The sequence below is a fragment of the Dermacentor variabilis genome, chromosome 8 (assembly GCF_050947875.1).
Source record: "Dermacentor variabilis isolate Ectoservices chromosome 8, ASM5094787v1, whole genome shotgun sequence".
Taxonomy (NCBI): Eukaryota; Metazoa; Arthropoda; class Arachnida; order Ixodida; family Ixodidae; genus Dermacentor; species Dermacentor variabilis.
The window spans coordinates 82,044,722-82,063,194 of NC_134575.1; the positions used below are offsets into that span (position 1 = coordinate 82,044,722).

Consider the following 18,473-nt stretch of genomic DNA (forward strand, 5'->3'; position numbering starts at 1 on the left):
TGTGTGTGTGTGTGTGTGTGTGTGTGTGTGTGTGTGTGTGTGTGTGTGTTCTAGTGAGCGAAAAGAGTTGGAACACAAACTTGCGCCGCGCAGGTGCAGCTGACCTGTATTCTACGCAAGAAAATGTGTGCCCTGTTAACCAGTAGAAAAAGCGGGGAGTGGTATGACTGTGATTGCATTCACATTGGGCATCGAATGGTCCCGAAGGGAATTGGCGGCATGTAGATTTAAGTACTACGGCCACATGAAAGTGCTAAATGCCAATAGGGAAAATAGTTTACTGAACTGTGCACTAGTTGGTTTCAACGACCCTAGAGTAGTCCAAAATACCTCATCTCTCACAATAGCTGCACATTCATTGACACACTTCTGTTACGCATAACCTGCACTGTTCATGTGTTTTCAATGCTTACGGAAAAGTAAAATCACACGCATTTGTCCCTTCTGCTCAAAACAAGGCCGTCGAGCACCCATGTTCTTGTACCGGAGAACAAAGTTTGCGAACATGCACAATATATGTGATAGCTACATGAAGAAGACCAACGATGAGGGGCCCATTACTGTGTTTAGTGAGACAAAAACAAATGCCAGTGACGAGTTGGCGTAAGGATTCAACCTTTATTTCTTTTTATCCCACATGCAAGACAATTTATACCAAGAGATTTATTCTGCCAATAGGGAAAAAAATTGTTTCCCCATTCTTGCCCTGCGAAAGTGGATCTCTAGCGAAGCTGTTGAAAATCACGGCTACAACTGCGGAGGGTCATTTGCAATTTTTTTTGCTTGAAAGTAAGAGTTGTAAGGGTAATTCCGAGTAACCTTAGTATTGCGAGTAATGGTAATTTTGTCACTACGCCACCAACCTGCAGTCGGCGCGGCACCTTGGCCACAGTATAATCTTTACCGGGAAGCGTATGCGGGAAGCTTGGCATTGTTATCAAGAGTGCCTTGTCATCAATTATATGGTAGGGGTGACTGTTTTGTGCTTGTTCTTTATTTAAATGTAAGCTTTTCGGTATGTTGTATGCGTGATCCCAAAATATATGTGGACTGTTCGCTTCACTTTACTGACTGCTTGAAGCCTTTGCCTTAGAGGTTACGAGCCAGTGCTGCTGGCACAGCACTGCTACCGCATCAGCCTACAAGTTTGCTGACGGATGTAGACACGAAAAATAACGACCGACTAGAGGCTGACAGCTTCGCTGTAAAAGTTAAGACAACACTCATTATTTACCCTTTAACCGCATGCACCTACCAGCCCAATTAGCACTATGGTGGGCGACTTTCCCCACTGGATAAGCTGGCGTCACAGTCGGCGTGACGTGGCATGATGTATCACGTGCACACAGCGGCCGCCTCGGCTGCCTCGGAAGCGCCGAAGCGAACTGAATACGAAAATTTAAAGTCTCTCCTCCGCTGCTGTTCTAATCAGCCGGTGAGGTTTTACTGTCTTGGCTATCTGCATGACAGCATTTGAAAGCGCTATAATATGTAGTGGCTGCCTTCGTAGGAGTGCAGCATGGTCAGCTACATTCAGTGCCACAGTTCCGGACGTGCGCAACCGAGCGTGGTTTCAGCCTTATTCACACGTAGCCGTACGATACGAAGCTGCGTGAAGCTTGGCTCGCGAAACTTGGAACCGGCAAACAGCCATCGGCTACAACTCGGGTATGCAGCAAGCATAGACACGAGGAAGACGGCTGCTACGGCGTCGAGACTGCGATGTTCGGTGAGTAGCAGAAAACGTGCACTAAATCGCTCGCCCGCGCCCACTGCCTGGCTAATGTCAGGACGCTTTATTTGGTCTATGAACTTGCTGATGCGAAATTCTGGCAAGTTCACTCAAATGGAAGGGGAGCAACAAGAAGCACATTATAAAGGGACGCCTCATGGTTGTGTTTGTGTTATGAAATAATGTACTGGATTACGAAAAAAATTGCAGGAGGAAATCGGACAATGAGAAGAACGATAAACATACAGTGCGATGCAACTTCAGAAGTAATCTTGAAAAGTCCAAGAATATAGAAAAGAAGATTGAATTGTTTCGGCGGCACATCACAGTCACAGTAGGCGCCGAACTATCTATAACGAAATTATTTTTGAACAACTCTGGTAGCATCCACGCACCTATTGCTTATTGTGTACTGCCAAATGCTCATATTCTGCGTCCTAAAGCTCACGGTGCGGTGCGAAAACGCACTCGCAGCGAAAGAAAAAAATTGCGTGCAAGACATTCATGAAGACGCACAGTCGGTCGCTGCGAACCCGTGCAATCGTTGATTTGAGGCGTCATTCTGTTATGCTCCATTCGCTTATACAGAGAAACCATTATAATTTAGGACATATTTCAAAGTTTACTCTCAGCGTTTGCCCACCTTTCACGAAAGAAGACGGTTCGGGAGACTCCATCGCGGTGACCGCGCGCTGTGGCGTTCATTACATATTCGGCAAACAGATAGCGTCTGTAAACGATTCTGTGCTTCCAGTTCCCCAAGATTATTATTTTGACAGTAAAAAGCTTCCGGCATTTTGAGAGGACTTACAGAAATCACCAGGTGGTGTTTTTATTGAACGCCGCAAGCCAAACCTATGAGCAACGCGCCGCGTTATCCCTCATACAACGCAAAGGAGGCGTTTCCGACAGATGGCGACTTCGTAAGTCGACGCCACCAATTCTACAGCCTATTGACGCATCACCGAACACTACAGTGCAACGCTGGGGTTTGCTATCCGCAGTAGCAAATCAGGACACTCGTCTGGTTAATCAATTCTCCTTTCCTTCCATTGCTTTCTCGATCTCTTTGTACAAAATGTATTGCCTTGCGCGAGAGAAAGTCTTCTCCTGTTTCAGAATTAATATTAGGTGACATGCAGTATTTTACTGTTCCAGCAAACATAGCATAAATGCGAAAATCAAACCGATTTTCGTTTGTTGTCCGTGCTGACAGAGCGCGGCCCCAGGTGGCACCACGCTGCGCTTCCGGTTTCGAAGGATGTTTTGCTTTCGGTCCCTACTTTGCGCTAGATAAGCTGCATTTTCGGAGTGCTTGCCGCTTAATATTTGAGATTGGCTCTTTGCCTCCCTGACAATTTCCTGGCAACTGTTGGCTTATATTTTGGCAAAATATATGGCTAATGATTCAAGCGCTTGAGAAAGCACGCATAGCTGCCTACAACGTTTTTCAGTGTCGCGTTCCTTGGCCTCCACCTACTGGTGATGGTGGTTGTATAATTTATTGAAATGGGTAAGGAAAAAGGGGAAGGTGACTGAGGGATCGGGCTCAAGAATCTTTTCTATCTTTGTCGCATGCCCCAGTGAACCGCTTATATACTGTCAACAACCAGGTATGATCCATTCGTGCACATCTTGACATAACATCTAAGGAACGTCCAACTGACATATTTTGCAAGTGTTAAGTAGCCGATGTGTTATTGACGTTTATTCTACATTTGCATTAGGCTGTTCAAGAACATTACATGCTCACGTTATAGGGTTGTACGCGCTACGTCATATCGGTTGAATACTCCTTACCTGTCTTGAGGATTTGTTTAAAATACCGTGGCGGTTTAGGAGATGCAATTATTGGTTAGCAAAGCTTTTATGTGACGAGATCTTTAAAAACACTACATTCGCGGAGCTTTGTTGTGCATGAAATGCCTTTCACGTTGAATGTGGGAACTAAATTTTTCAGAAGCAATAGCCGATCCCGATAAGCTCATGTTAGAAAGTGAAGGCACAACGAAAATTATCTCGGGATTTTTGTTCAGAAAATAGTAGTCCGTGGTTATGGCATTGCGCTGCTGGTCACATGACATCTAATGCATAATTTTTTGATCGCATGACAAACATACTTCTTTCCGGACTACACATGAATAGTCCCCTCCTCTTGCACATAGGCATTTCTTTAGTTTTGCTGCGACAACATTATAATTTCTCATTTCTAAAAAGTAAAGTCCGAAACTATCATCTCCGCATGTCATATGTATACATCTGCTCCGCCTATTTTCTCAAACAATTTAGTTGCAAAACATTCGGTGATTCAAAGTGTGCAGTGGGTCAAGACAGAGATGACGAAGATTGACTATACGCTGTGCGTTCGCGTGGTGGGCATGCTGAGTAATGTGTGTACGTGATGTATCTGACCTTGCTGTGTGGGTGTTCTGCCGCATGCAGCATCTACTACGAACATAATATCGAATTTGTCCTTGATAGTACATCTGCTGTAGCACCTGCAAAGATAGCTCGCTAGCGTTAACTACAAAATATCCAATTGATGCTCGATTCGCGTGCACTAAAGTGAGCCTCACTTAGAAATCACATAGGTGAAGTTGCAATATCCTTACAACGTTTCAGCAACGTAATTTGAATGGAACTTAGATTATCCATGGTATGTATTTATAAAGTCGTTTTAACAAATCTATATATTTATAGGCTGTGTACAACGTCTAAAACATCATTTTCTATAGTCATCTATGAAAAATAAATAGCTATATGGCATGGACTTTTCGCTCGTATTCACTATAGCAGAGATGGTACGTGGCTTGTTCGCATTGTCGTGCAGAAGTTGCAGGCTAAGGAACTGGGATGTTTGGTTAAGACATCAAAGCGGATTGCATGCCTGGTGCCACTGGTTCTAACTGGGACCACTGTTAATTGCAAATACTGTAAATGCAAGATTCGTTCCCATTTTCAGTATCTTTTTGAACAGGCCGAAATCATAGAACGGTGTAAATGCGCAATTATTCCTTCTTCACAACAATAGCTGAGTCAAATTTTAAGGATAAAATTTTCTTTTCTCCTGTGCATATGTCAATTTCTTGCATACTTCAGTTGCACTTCACCTTTCACTTTTGTTATTTTCTTATTTCTTGTTTAACTAGTGCCATGTAGTACCAACTAGAATGACTGGTGTCATGCATGTTATTTCATTCTGCACTTACCGCCATGCTACCTACAAAAGAGCTCGTTAATTATGAATTCCCCTGTTCGTTGCCATGCACTGATTTATTACAGCCATTAACGAATTTGGCGAGGATTTGCTGGTTTTGAGATGCACATAACAAAATGCACAGCTATCTTCAGTAATGTTTTTTCTCGACATTTCAAGCAGACATTAGATGGAATAAATATGAAATTATGGATTGAATGTAATGTGTGGGCAACACAAGATTCCTTTGAGCAGACCTCTTCAAAACATCACTTCTGCGTTCGTGCTACAGCCTCTTTGAAGTATCCAAGTAAATGGACGAAATTCACTCATCCGTAGAAAAAATAGTTCGCGAGATCCATGACTACTTTGCCCACAGCAGCTGCAGACAGGAAGCCTATAAAAACGCTGTACATATTTTTAGAGAAGGGAAAGATAGAACTGAAAATGTTTGCACTGTCACTACATGGCACTGACAGTACACTGACACAGTTTCAAGTTTTGGCACAGTTTTTGGTAAAGCAGAAGACCTCAAATATAATTTCTGCATGTCTCGACAGATATACCCATACACGAAGGCAAACACAAGTGCGGTGTGCCGTGCGTCCTTCGTCCTGCCGTAAGGCACGCGAAAAAATACGATATCACTGATCCTTCGGTATGATTTCATGAGCTTGAAAACTTATGTTTGAAGAACTTGCAACGAACTTTGAAGGCACAATTTCAAAGCACAACTTTTACGAGCTTGTCGGTGGGTTTCGTCAACAAGATATCGATCTTCTTGAGCATGGAAGCAATATAGTTCGGGGGTGTCTTTAGTGATAAGGTATCAACCTGGTTGGTAAAATGGTTGCTAATTACTGACTATTGGCAGCATTTACATGCCATGATGCACATTCGCATCCTTGATTTCATGCTACTCATCGCTTCTTCTTCAGAAGACGACAAGTCTGGCGCCAAAGTAAGACTTGGATACATTTCACTACTTTTGTCTTGAGTTGTGGCTGTTTACCTTTATGACCAGACGGCAACATTCCAAAGCATCTAACGAGCGTTTTGTGAAACTGCAAATGTATGGTCAGCCAGCTTTTATCATGCTTTATTGCAAAAATTGGTAATTTACCGCAAATGTGTCTTGATTTGTACTCAACAGCGGAGCAAGTTTCCAAGGAACGGAGATTCACGCTTCGTGAGTGAAGAACAGGGATCAGAGCGAAGTGAACAGAGAGAACAGAGCGAAGAACAGTAAACAGTGAAAGTGATCGGTGGGCACGCTGCTTGACTCGGCATATTATAACTTGTCGCTTTGTGGTGTACGCTTGTGTGCTGGTAATGTGCCGCCATAGCGCGAGAATATTTGCGCTAGATGTGTTTCACTTCATCTAAAACTTGTACGGTGCTACATCGAGGAACTTATTTTGTGTTCGGTTGCAAGTACGCGTTTGGATATGCGATAGCATGCCCTTAACGGATGTTCAACAGTCTATGCGCGCTCATAATTTGCTCTTGAAACAAGCCCTTATGCTTGCAGTGTAGCAAGACGTTTCGCTTGGAGTGATTTCTGGGCAGTCACGACATTCATGTCGCTAAGCTAGACGTAAATGTCCTATCAGTTAAAAAAAAAAAAAACTTGACATACCAGAGAGGTGATTGCAACCATCATATTCTTTATTTTTTAAATACGCATTTTGTATAGCTAAAGCGGAGACTAGATATGGATGAAAATCAGATAAATGGAATGCTACCTAGCAGGAACAAGGTAACATAAGTTAACTAATTCATCCCTTTCTTTTATTGATAGACGAGTTGCTGTTGTCCTACTAGAACTGAGAAGAGGTCTGCGGCCGGCCATATGCCTATGTCTTTCAAGCTATCGCAATAGTGCTGCGATTGTGGTGCGAATTGAGTGTTCCGAAGTGAGTGGATTTTTTTCCTTTCACCTTTTTATTGTCTGATTCCTGACCATATACTAAGCTGTGCGGGTGATCACTGTTAGTGGCGTAGGAGTTCTGGTATACAAGCACCCTTTAAATATTATACCATGTATAATAGATTACAGATGTGGCAATATGCGAAGGTGTTAATGTATAATCCCAATTAGGCTCCCCGAGGTAATACAATGATGTCATTGGATTGTGGTCTAGCCGGCAAAATAGCTAAACAGTGAGAAATTATGTTAATTTGCTCTAGTTTTCTGGTGCAATCAAATCGCTCCAACTTTTACATATGAAATAGTCAAATTTGCGTAACCACCGACGCATGCATCGGGCGGTCACCCGCAGTGTTGCGTGAGCAGACGAATCAAACACTCTCCTCGTTCATAGGAGGTCACTTTTGTTTGCTTGAAACACGAATAACATTGCCTGCACTGAGTGGCTTGTCTTATCTCCTTAGCTGACAAGGGCGAGGAGCACGCTCAAGTGGAGGGGGATTTGAAGGGGCCGAGCCAACGCACTGAAAATTGATAACCGGATGAAGTGGGTGGTGCTGGCGTCTGCGATTGGTCCGCTTTCCCTTACTTAGCCTGCGGTGGCTGGTCGAAAATCGCAGCGGCATGCAACGGAAGCTTAAGAATGTCACTTAAATGGATCCTCAGCAAAGAAGAGTTGACAGAACGAGGTCGTAAACGTGCCGAGAGTGTTCGACAATGTCGCATGGCCACACACAGAAGTTTTATTATACTGAAATAAACGCATGCTCTCCGGCAGGTACGAGGAACCAGTGCCTGAGCGATCAGCGGCAGCCATCTTTTATGCCTTTCGGAACGGGGCAGCCTGGGGCCATTTATAAGGAAATTCAGTTGTGTTCGGCATACTATAGCATCTTTACCGCGTACACTTCACTTTGACGCCGTGAGTTTTTGCTGTTTTGTGACGTCGAGTGACAGCAAGTTGAAGTGGGGGCAGCCCGAAAACTTTGGATTATTAGTCGAGGGCTAATGGCGAAAAGGTGTCGAATCCGAAATAATTTTTTTCTTTTGTTCGGTCAAATCACGCATAATCTGTGTGTACACGTCATATCAGATGGAAAGCTATTGCGGATAGATTTCGTGAGGTCGCGTGAGAGAGGTGAAATGAGGGTGGTCCAAAAAAGCTTTTGACTAATCGTGGAGGGCTGCTTGCAGAATTAGAATAGAAAAGTTTGGAATGGGTTTAGGTTATTGCGGCCCTATTTTACTTGCATTTCAATTGTAAAGATAAGGTATTCCTGTTAGGGTGACTGCAAATTTATGTTGTAGTTTCATTCTTGCATGAGGCCGATTTGGATGGGTAAATTGCCTTCATTTGGCTGATGTGCAATACTGCAGTGCTAATTTTATATCGCTATTGCTTGACCTGCGCGCTAAAAAGACAATGCTCACATTACAGAATGCCAACGTTTGCGATAAAAATTGAAGCTACATCTTTTATATTATCAGAGATCAGAATTATGACAACGAAAATACCACGACCGGTGCATGGGAACCACATAGTGACTGCGGCATAAGAACAGTATGAGGACAGTGGAATGAGGATAGTGGGTAATGGCTAATGTATGATGTGCTAATGTATGATGTGCTAAAGTGGGCAGTGGCTAATGTATGACTACGGTCGTGTAACGTCTGCAGCATTACGAATAAATTGTCGACGATGGCACGTCCGCGAAGGCATTACGATGATGATATGACAACGAAAGCATAATAGCGACTCTAACGACTACATAAGAAGGACGACTGCGTGACGACACCAGCTTAATCACTATAGAGTGACGAAGAAGAATTGACGTCGATGGTATGGAAGCAAACTTCTAACAGCGCGAAGAAAACGAGGCAAAGGACGACGAACACGAAGAAACGCAGACGAGCGCTATGTTTCGTTCCTGGTGTTTCTTCTATTTTTCTTCGCGCTGGTGAAAGTTTGCTTCAAGATCATGAACCATCTCACTCGCACCAGAGCCCAGCAACGTCGATGGATCGACGAGCGCCGTGTCATAACAATGTGATGATGTGACTGAATGACGACCCTAATGTAACCATAGCGTGTCGACAATGGCACGAAAATAATAATATGACGAAGAATGTGTGACGATGATGGCATCACGACAACGACATGGAGAGCGTCATATGATCACGACGATAGAGGGCACTCCAAAAGGACTTGTTCTTTGGCAAATTGGTGCTTAGATTTCCTAGGTATACTTTGTAGCGCAAAATACATTTCTCGAAAAGGGACAGACGAAAGGAAGACAGTGAAGCGCCAATGTGATTTCACGTGGTGCCCCCCCCCCCTGTCTTTTTCTTATGCAGAAGCCTAGATAGCGTGCTTGGCATGTGGCTGCCGCGATGTTCCATGTCACCTTGTTCACATCTTCACTGTCTTCCTTTCTTCTGTCCGTTTTCAAGAAATGTATTTTGGGCCACAAAGTATACCTATAGATATAGGGTACGTGACGGCATCACGACGGTACGAGTATGAGTGCGTGACAATGAACGGATCATAACGACATAAAGATGATGTAATATCAACGGTATGATGGAAATGGCGTGAAGACGGCTGTATAACGAAGCATGTAATACTACAATGGCGTGGCGATGACGGCATGACAAGAGTCGTATGATTAAGCTGTAGTTAAGACGATGGAGGTCTACAATGGCCTCCTGATTGCGACGTGACAGCATGCACACGACGACTGCATGGCGACGATTTTCTGACAAGTGCAGGGAAATATTTCGTTGATAGGCTAGATTGATCAGAGAGAGGGAACGGATTTTACACTAGAGAGCACGCTAGCGTAGGTAGCCGTCCGCTATGCAGTGGCTGGTCCCCCCAATCCTAGAATGCAACGGCATTACCTGCCGTTCTTCTGCTGACCATGCTGAGCTTGTCCGTCGAACTAGGCAACGTTGCCTCCCATTCCAGTGTGGTGGGGTGTGCTATGCATCTGTATAGCATACCTTAGACGCTCGAGCAGGTTATGTATTTGTCACCAGCCAATTTCCAAGGGCATGTCAACACATATCATCACCATCTCTTGCTTGCTTGCGCAAGCCGACAAGATCGTGGATATCTATTTGTTTGAAGGTTCTGCCATAAGTCTTTGTTGAGGGTATCTGCCATACTGAAGTTTCATCGCGTGACAGAATTAAGAGGCGATGGCAGGGTGGTTCGTGAAAGCCGATGACGTTGTAGAATTGGCGTGTAGGTTAATAGCATTGGCGTGGGGTGGGCGAACTATTAGAGGGGTCGAACTCGCGGCTCCCGGACTGCATGCGCTCGGGCATAGGCGTGCGCCTGTTGATTGCTGCGTAAAGATTCATGCACCGGAGCCCATACATTGATTGTATGGTGGGAGCTGGGGCACCCCACTCCGAATGCGACGTGCTGCCCCGGAAGTTTTTGGCCTGGAAAAAATTTCTGCGTGTCGTCTGAAGGTACGCCTGAACTATTGCGCACGCCCATACCGGTCTCGTCGTGATGGCTTTGCGCTATACAGGTGCCTCCGCAGCGCTCGCTCCGGGAAACGACAACATTTTTATTTCAGTCTCGGAATTCTGGATTACGCTGGTGACGAATGCGGTGCTTCTTGCGTTTCCAGGTGCGTCTACGAACAAGACATTGGAGTAATTTTCCTAAATCCTCCCGAGTGTCTTAGCTCTACCTCATCGCCGTCCGATATGGAAGATCTGGTGCATGTTCCTGAAAATTGCTGAGGCGTGCATACTTACTTTTACTCCTCTGCACATTTTTGTCGGTGCACTGATCTTCTGTAGGCAATATCAAAGAGGTTTGAAGAAGCAGCCTGCCACTGCCGTGTGCTGTAGCCTTAAAATGTCCTGTACCTTGTTGTGCACCCCTGTCTCCTCGTACTGAAAAGTTGCCCTTTCTGGGTGGGAGTCCAAGCACTTGCTCATATGCCTTGCATATAAGCCGGTCGAAAGGGCTCAACTTCCACATTTTGGAAATTTAGATATAGTGCGAATTACGTAGCACCGCTGACAATCAGAGTCTGTACTAGCCGGATCAGGTCCTCTTCCTTGAGTTCCCTCCTCCTGCTGGTAACTCGTTGCCTTATGCGCAAGATCTGTGTGATCATGTGTTGTAGCTTCAGTGTGGCGTGTCCTACTCCGTCGTGTTTCTATAACTATAAACCGAGGATATGAAGTCTGTACACCCTGGGAACGATGCAACGACCGCTATAGCATAACCACCACGAGCATGTGCCTAATGTCCAAATTAATTAGATAACATCAGCTACTAGGTCAGGGTAGAATGCGTTAGGACGACGGCGTGAAGAGAGACGGTTAACGAAGCTGGCATGACGACGATGGAACGACTACGAAGTCATCGTGACTGAAAGCGCATCATTCGAGTTCCAACATGGTAGACGACAGGTACTCACTATGTCGGCGTAAGAGGTGGGCTGACTAACTGGCTGGCTGGACAGACAGACAGACAGACAGACAGACAGACAGACAGACAGACAGACAGACAGACAGACAGACAGACAGACAGACAGACAGACAGACAGACAGAAGGACAGACATACAAACAGACAGACAGATAGACAGACAGACAGGGCGGGACAGGGCAGGACAGTGTAAGGCAGACCGGCAAGCAAGCAGGCAGGCAGGCTCGAAACTTCTGAAGTAGGCAAATATTGCTAACAGCATTAATATGCATTGTGTATATGCCACGTCAACTTCCAATGAGATCACCAGTAAGAACCGCTCACCTTACGTGTACTTGTGAAGAGCAATGGGCCTTACCTATGTAAATTGCATTCTATTAGTAGCGACCATTCACGAAGGATCACAGCCATTTCCTTAAAGAAAGATGGTTTAACGCGAAGCTTTCCGTCCAATTCAAATTGAATGAAAGTCCGAAGCCAGTGACCACGCAATGAATCCAAGAAACGTTGAGCGACCTGATGCTATGAATTTGAGATTTCATTGCCTATTTTGGATTGTATTTCTTGAACGTTGAAGTTGAATGAATACACATTTCATTAGGTTGCATAGATTTAGATCATGCAACTGTTGCTTACGCGCACGCACTCACACTTCTACAGACGCCTCTGCACTTTCGCAGTATTGACTTGTAATCGCTCTGGTAGGCAGTCAGAGGTTCTGCCATCGTAACCTGTCACAGCCTGCTTGCAAACCTGAGATCAATGCAGGAACGGTTTGCGTCGTGGGTATTTGTAGCATCTTAAGCTTCAGCGAATTTTCAGCAGATTTCAGCAGATTTTCGCCAGATATATATTAATGTCACCGCACACGAGGTACGGCGTAGAATGTGGCTTTAAGGTACTCATCATTTCTAACAGGAACTTTCGGCGTCACAACTAGACGTGTTCGGTCTGATGTACCCGCTGACGATCAAAAGACCAATAGGCATCTCGAATGCGGAAGCGTCTCCCACGTTGCTTCTGCATGCCATTGCCTATACACGATATCGGCTTTACGGGCACGGTCGCACTCCCATTCACGTACGGCTTCCTCTTCTGCTCTCATGCGCTGCACCCGCGGCCTACCCATGGTGACGACCAGGAATGCATTTCGTGCCGCGCGTAATGCAATGCAGATATATGCAGTTCGTCTTGGTAGTGCGGCGTTCAACCATCGTTCCTTTAAGAAAGGGGCTTTGATTTTATTTTCCTGAGCCTAAGGCGAGCCTCCGTTCATGCGCTCTAGCCTTCTGGGATAAGCAGGGAAGCTTAGTTAATATCGACATGGGTGGTGTCATGCCTAGCAGACGAAACTTGCGCTTCCAGTGAAGTTTGTGCACATGCGCTACTCTTGCTAACGAGTAACGGCGTCAGTTGGCGCCGTTGTCAGGGACCGACCGGCCGGCATGCCGACGCTGGCGCGGTACTGACGGTATTGCGAACGTAAACTGCAGTGTTTTACACAAATATCGAAGTTGGCTGTCCTGCAGTGCATTTTCAGTGCTTACGGACGAATCAATAAGACGAAGAAAGCTTCGCTTTGAAAAATCGTGGAAGTGTTTCCTTGCAAAAGTCCTGCTGCAATACAGCGCAAATCAACAATCTACAATTCCGCACAGGCTGCCACTTCGCTTGAACAAAGAAAGAATCAACTGTAGGTCATATGGTGGCAAATTGGAGGCATACTTCGAAGCTACGGATGTCATGGAGACAGCGAAGGAAAGACCGCTTATGGTGACAGCCTTCAGAGTGCACTGTTCAAATATCTACAAGGAGAATATCGCTATAGAAACTGAATACTTTGACGCATGGAGATGTGAAAGCCTTGCAAGAATTCTTGAACGCATCGATTGACATTGAGTACCACGTTTGCCAAGCTATTCATGAATTATATGATCGTTATTATCTGTGCACCTTCTTCAAAGACATATACAGTTGGATTATTTATTTTCGTGATTTCTTTTCTTAGCTATGTTCGGGAGAGCTCTTCATGAATATTCCTAAGAACGGCGCCTTTCAGGGGCCTTTTTTCCTCGGGCAATGCCATATAAAGCACACTTTTGCGACTTCGGGCAATACTCTCTAATACTTTTCAATACCTTTCTTCGGGCAATATTGTATGACGCACATTTCTGTCAATTTCGTCTCAGAATAATAAAAATTGGGAATAAGTCATAAAATTCCCATTTTTGCAACCAAAGTATCATTGAAGCAGCGCACGTTGCAATTTCTGGCAAAATCGCTCCTACAATTCTCAACTAGTGTAACTGGACTAACTTTTTCATTGAATAAGATGGCATGTTGTATTAGCAATTCCGAATGCTATCCCTAAGGTTAACTCTTTTTTTGCACATAGCCCATTCCTAAATTAAAATCTGTAGCATATTGCCCCGATGTAGCGAATCTTTCTTTTCCAAACTATGGAATTGTACTGTGGAGAATAGTCAGAAAGCATGTACTGGTGAAATTCACTGCGCATTTGGTATGTACTTTGACAAGTTCCAACTACAAGCGTGAAGTTTCTAAGAAAATTATCTGATTTCGGCGATGATTGAGTTCAATTCTTCAACCTTGTAGGGCACCCTGAGGTAGAATTACACAATTGTAATTACAAAAGACTTTTTAAATCCGTTTGTCCTGGTGTTATTGGTGCGAATAAAGTTTCCGCTACCCTTATGGTGCTTGATTAAACCAAAGTTAATATTTTATTTTCAATAACGTACTTTAAGTTCTTCAGACAGTACTAGCAGAAACGCGCGGTATATGTGTATAACTTAACATGATCTCGTGGTTGGTATTATACGTACCGTCAAGTGCTGACAGTATTATTAGCTACGACGACACTGTCCATAACGACTCTCCGAAAAGCATGTAAAGCGCAAAGACGAATTACTCACAGAGCTAATTAGCATATCACCTCCCATCGCTCTTGGGAGCAATAAGCTCGCAACGCTGGCGTCGAATGATGGATAATTCCTAATTAATATTTTGGCCACACGTCAATGCACGCAGGTTATCAGCTTGAAAACTATTAGGTGTCGATGAACGAGAACCTTAGTGCAACGCCTAAGGGGACGACGTCCTATTATAACTGAAAATGTTCTAGGAATATATTAGCGTGACTAATTGCTATTTTGCTATTCTTGAATGCGTAAGTTCGTTTCGTCGCTAACTCTGTGAGCGGTCTCCGCCGTATAGCCGTGGAAGTCATTCTCTTTGACACTGTATGAAGGCATCAAGATGCTGTTCAGATATTTTAAGGGCAGTTAACGGCAGGCAAACATTACATCACGATATTTTCAAAAGAGAACAATAACGAAACAACGAAATCACAGAAAATGAACTCAATAAAGTCTTCAGCTCACCGTAGCTCCTCCTTATTTCAAGAATAAGCGGGTGTCGTTAATTTTTTACATACACATAGCGGTTCGTAATCATTGGAATCGACAACAGACAAAAACTTTATGAAAGTGCCCTGAGGAACTGGACTGGAGGGAGCCGAAAGCTCCATAATAAAGTTGGTGACTCCACCCACGATGGGACCGGCAGGTGGCGACTCTCTGCGGTGTCGCAGGCCCTCTGGACGGCCTGTAGTTGATGCGTGAATTCAGAGCTCTTCAGCAAGGCGTCCCACTTGGACTTGTATTGAAGTTCAGTGCTCGGTTTGTACGGGCACAGGCACAGCGTGTGGTCGAAGGAGGAGCATGCGTGACCTTTATTATGGACCACATTTGGAGCACAGATGCGGAAGTTGGGGTCTATCCAACTAAGCGCACCGGGGGTGAGGTACGATCTTGTCTGTAAGAGCCTGAAAGTACCGGCCTGAACCGTGCTAAGTTTCCAAGGAATTTCCTCCTGATTTTCTGTAGTGCGACGTATTTTCGTGATAGGTGGTACGAGGATCTTTGAAGGGGCGATCCTGTCACAGAGTCGGACCGTTAGCTCGGGCGCGGTTCGTGAATTCACTCGTCAGGTAGTTGGCCCACTCGTTAGGTTTTCAACCCGCTTGGTTAGTTATATCGTTCAGGGGTGCCGGGAACCACGCTAACCTCCAGTTTCTTCGCCCGTAGTAATACGAAAGGATCTGTCTTTTCACGATGTCGGTTGTGTATTTAGAACCTAGAGCGTACGAGAAAGCCCTGACCGCCGTGCGCAAGTCGACGACAATGGTCTTCCGGCCTTTTGGGGCTTGAAGAGCCAATACTAACGCGATTACCTTCGCCTCGTTCGCGTGCTTACTGTAGATTGACGCGGCGCTGACAAGCGACGCGCGCGCGTCAACGACCGAGATTGAAAACCTCTCTTCGCTGCTGTATTTGGTGGCGATGACAAAAAATGTATCTGCCCCTTGAGGATCGATTTGTTGAAGGATGGCTCTATCCCGTGCTCTTCTGCGGCCTTCGTTATATACCGGGTGGATGTTCCTCGGTACGGGCTCTACCTTTTTACAGTCCTTGGCTAATTTAGACAGAAGTATCTGTCGAGAAGTGGCTGTGTAGGGAGTACACCAGCTTCATCAATAATCTTAATGCCCGGTTTAGTTGATGAAAACCTGGAAATCTGTGCAGTAAACTGTGCTTCGACGAATTCGTCTTTGGTGTTGTGAATTCCGGGTATTCATTTTACGCCGGACCTTATCAGCGTGTCGAGTTTGTTCTTTTTCAATTTTGCTCGATTTGAGGAACGTTGCCGCGTAAGTAAAATGAACGGTGAAGGAAGCTTAGAAGACCCTGAGTAAGCTGTCCTCCTTGAATCCTTCCCTCTTGCTTGTGATTCTAGTGATGAGTTTTAGTATACTGTTTGCCTGCACGCCTACCTGGTTTAGAGCTTTGGTATAACAGCCTTTGGCGTTGATTAATATTGCTAAAATTTCGATGGAGTTCACCCTCGGAATGGGGTGCCCTTCTCGTGTTGTTATTCTGAGTGGCAGCCTTTCCAGAGGCTCGCGGTCCCTAGCGCCATGACAGGACTGTCTGTAGAAGAAGAATTAGGATTTGTTTGGTGAAAGTTTGCGACCCGTGTATGTACGAAATTCTTCCATTACCTCTATTCTAGTCACGACCGAGTCACGACCGAGCCTTGAGAGGATCTGCAGTTCCCCAGTTCTTAAGAACCGCTCGAGATCGTGACTAGTCGAAGGAACGCTTTCCTTTCCCATAGGTACGAGAGAGTGAAGTAAAGAATTTCCGGTCTAGGTTGAGAGAGGAAATTTCGTTCAAGATGTGTTCGTGAGCCACCTTATCAAAGGCGTTAGCGAGGTCGAGTGCAATTATTCCTTCGATGTGCCGCGTCTCGTCCTCGAATATGGATTTTTTCAAGAGAAGCATTCCAACCTGCGTGGAGAGACCCTAGCGTTTTGCGTTTTTTGATGTGCAGTGAATGGCAGGAACGCTATTTATGTATGGAATGACTAGATATGACACAGCGAATGCTGTGGCTAATCATAGTATACAGATTTCTTTTTACTTCTTGCGATATATGTTAATATATAAATATAGAGACCTTTATTATCAAACATGCCTATACACAGTTGTTTGTTTCGCTAACCTAAAAACATCTCCAGAAATGTACATCGAGAACACCCAGGACAGCACCTCTGTCAACACAAAGAGGTCTTAATAAGAAATTGATCGCACATCTGCTATGTGCAAAGTATTTGTGAAGACGGCTCTTGATAACAAACAGGTATGGATAACCATAGAGGGCAAAGCTGAGTTCGCTTTAGCAGAGATATCAGCTTTTATGGAGACTTTGGAAAGAAGTACAGCAGGCACGCATCAATTATCCTAAATGAATGTACAAATATCTATCTGTACCATTATCTGACATTTCTTTTTTCCAAACTGTTGGCAACTTTGGGGATGTAGTGCATTAACCTTGACTCTTTCTTATGTCCTGCGCTGATCTAGCCCTTCTCCGTGACTCCTTTAGTTTATGCACGAAGTTCTGTTATCAAGTGCGAACCGAGTGGCGGAACCCATTCAAGTCGCAGCCAGTATTTGAAAAGGCGCATTTTCTAAAAAAATTATCACGTGGAGGGCTAAAAGATTCGCTTGACTTGACTCGTAAAAAGTTATGACTCTAAACAACGAGTGCACTTTCTGTGGGTCAAGCCTTCCCTTAGGCAGACGCCTGAACGATTGGAGCGGCATGTTGCAAATGTGATATAGCTGACAATTCTTCAAGCTTGGTTACTGGTCGCTGAAGCATAAAATGACACTACGCAGAATAAGCGTAATTATTACGTGGAGCTAAGTCGTTGGTTCAATATTTAGGTATTAGACTCATGAGCGGTCTTCTGGCCAAGATGGGTGCTTGCTTTCGCTTCACGATTGGTTGGTGTAGAACAACAGTTCGTGGAGTGGCCGGAACTATTTCCATTAGAACACGGCGAAACCTGGTACGCAGTAGGTAAAGCCTGCTTGCGCTGAATTTTCGTTTGCTGCAAAGAAAGAGATATTCGGTCATACGCCAGGACATACTCTTACTCTAACCTATCCTTCCTTTAGGTTTCCCAGTTGCTTTTCCGCGCACCTTACCTTTACAACACACACTAATGTTATAGTGGGGGACGATTATAAACTGGCTGAGGATAAACTGGTGCGCTAGTTAAATACTCGTGTCTCTCGCTCGCCGCATGGCGATAACGTTATTGTAGTCATAATTTTATAGTGTTTTTACTCTCTCGGGCCCTGTCAATTTATTCTGTGCTTTGATCAAATGGACTATAAACTGTTTCGACTACGAATGGAATACGAATAAAGTACGGCCTATCTCATCTCACGATGAATGCCAATGGTGGTGCAAACAGAAATCGAGCAATGCAGCGATGGACAATATTACTGAAGTCCACCCACGTAACATGTGTAGCGGTAATTCTGTGACTTTCGTAGCTTCGACTATATGCCACACACTCTGATGTCCTATCTTACTACGGTGCTTGCATACCAAGATGGTCCATGAGCATGGATGCATGACGACAAGTTAATGACGCCGACGCAGTGACGATGCAAGATTGAATAAGCAATGACATGAATGGAACGACAGAGGCGCCGACAATGGGGAGGGGGGAAAGTAAGAGGGGTCTATGTTGTGTGAGCCACCTCCAAAGTTTTCCAG

The 18,473-nt window shown here is 44.8% G+C and overlaps 1 long non-coding RNA gene across 1 annotated transcript in view; it reads left to right on the forward strand.

The window, feature by feature from the left end:
• The window catches only part of LOC142590377 (uncharacterized), an 87,874-nt gene that overhangs the window by 37,444 nt on the left and 31,957 nt on the right, over positions 1–18,473 (forward strand). The window contains exon 2 of the long non-coding RNA XR_012830081.1: positions 6,730–6,844. This is a non-coding gene — a long non-coding RNA (uncharacterized LOC142590377). The remainder of the gene's footprint in view (positions 1–6,729; positions 6,845–18,473) is intronic.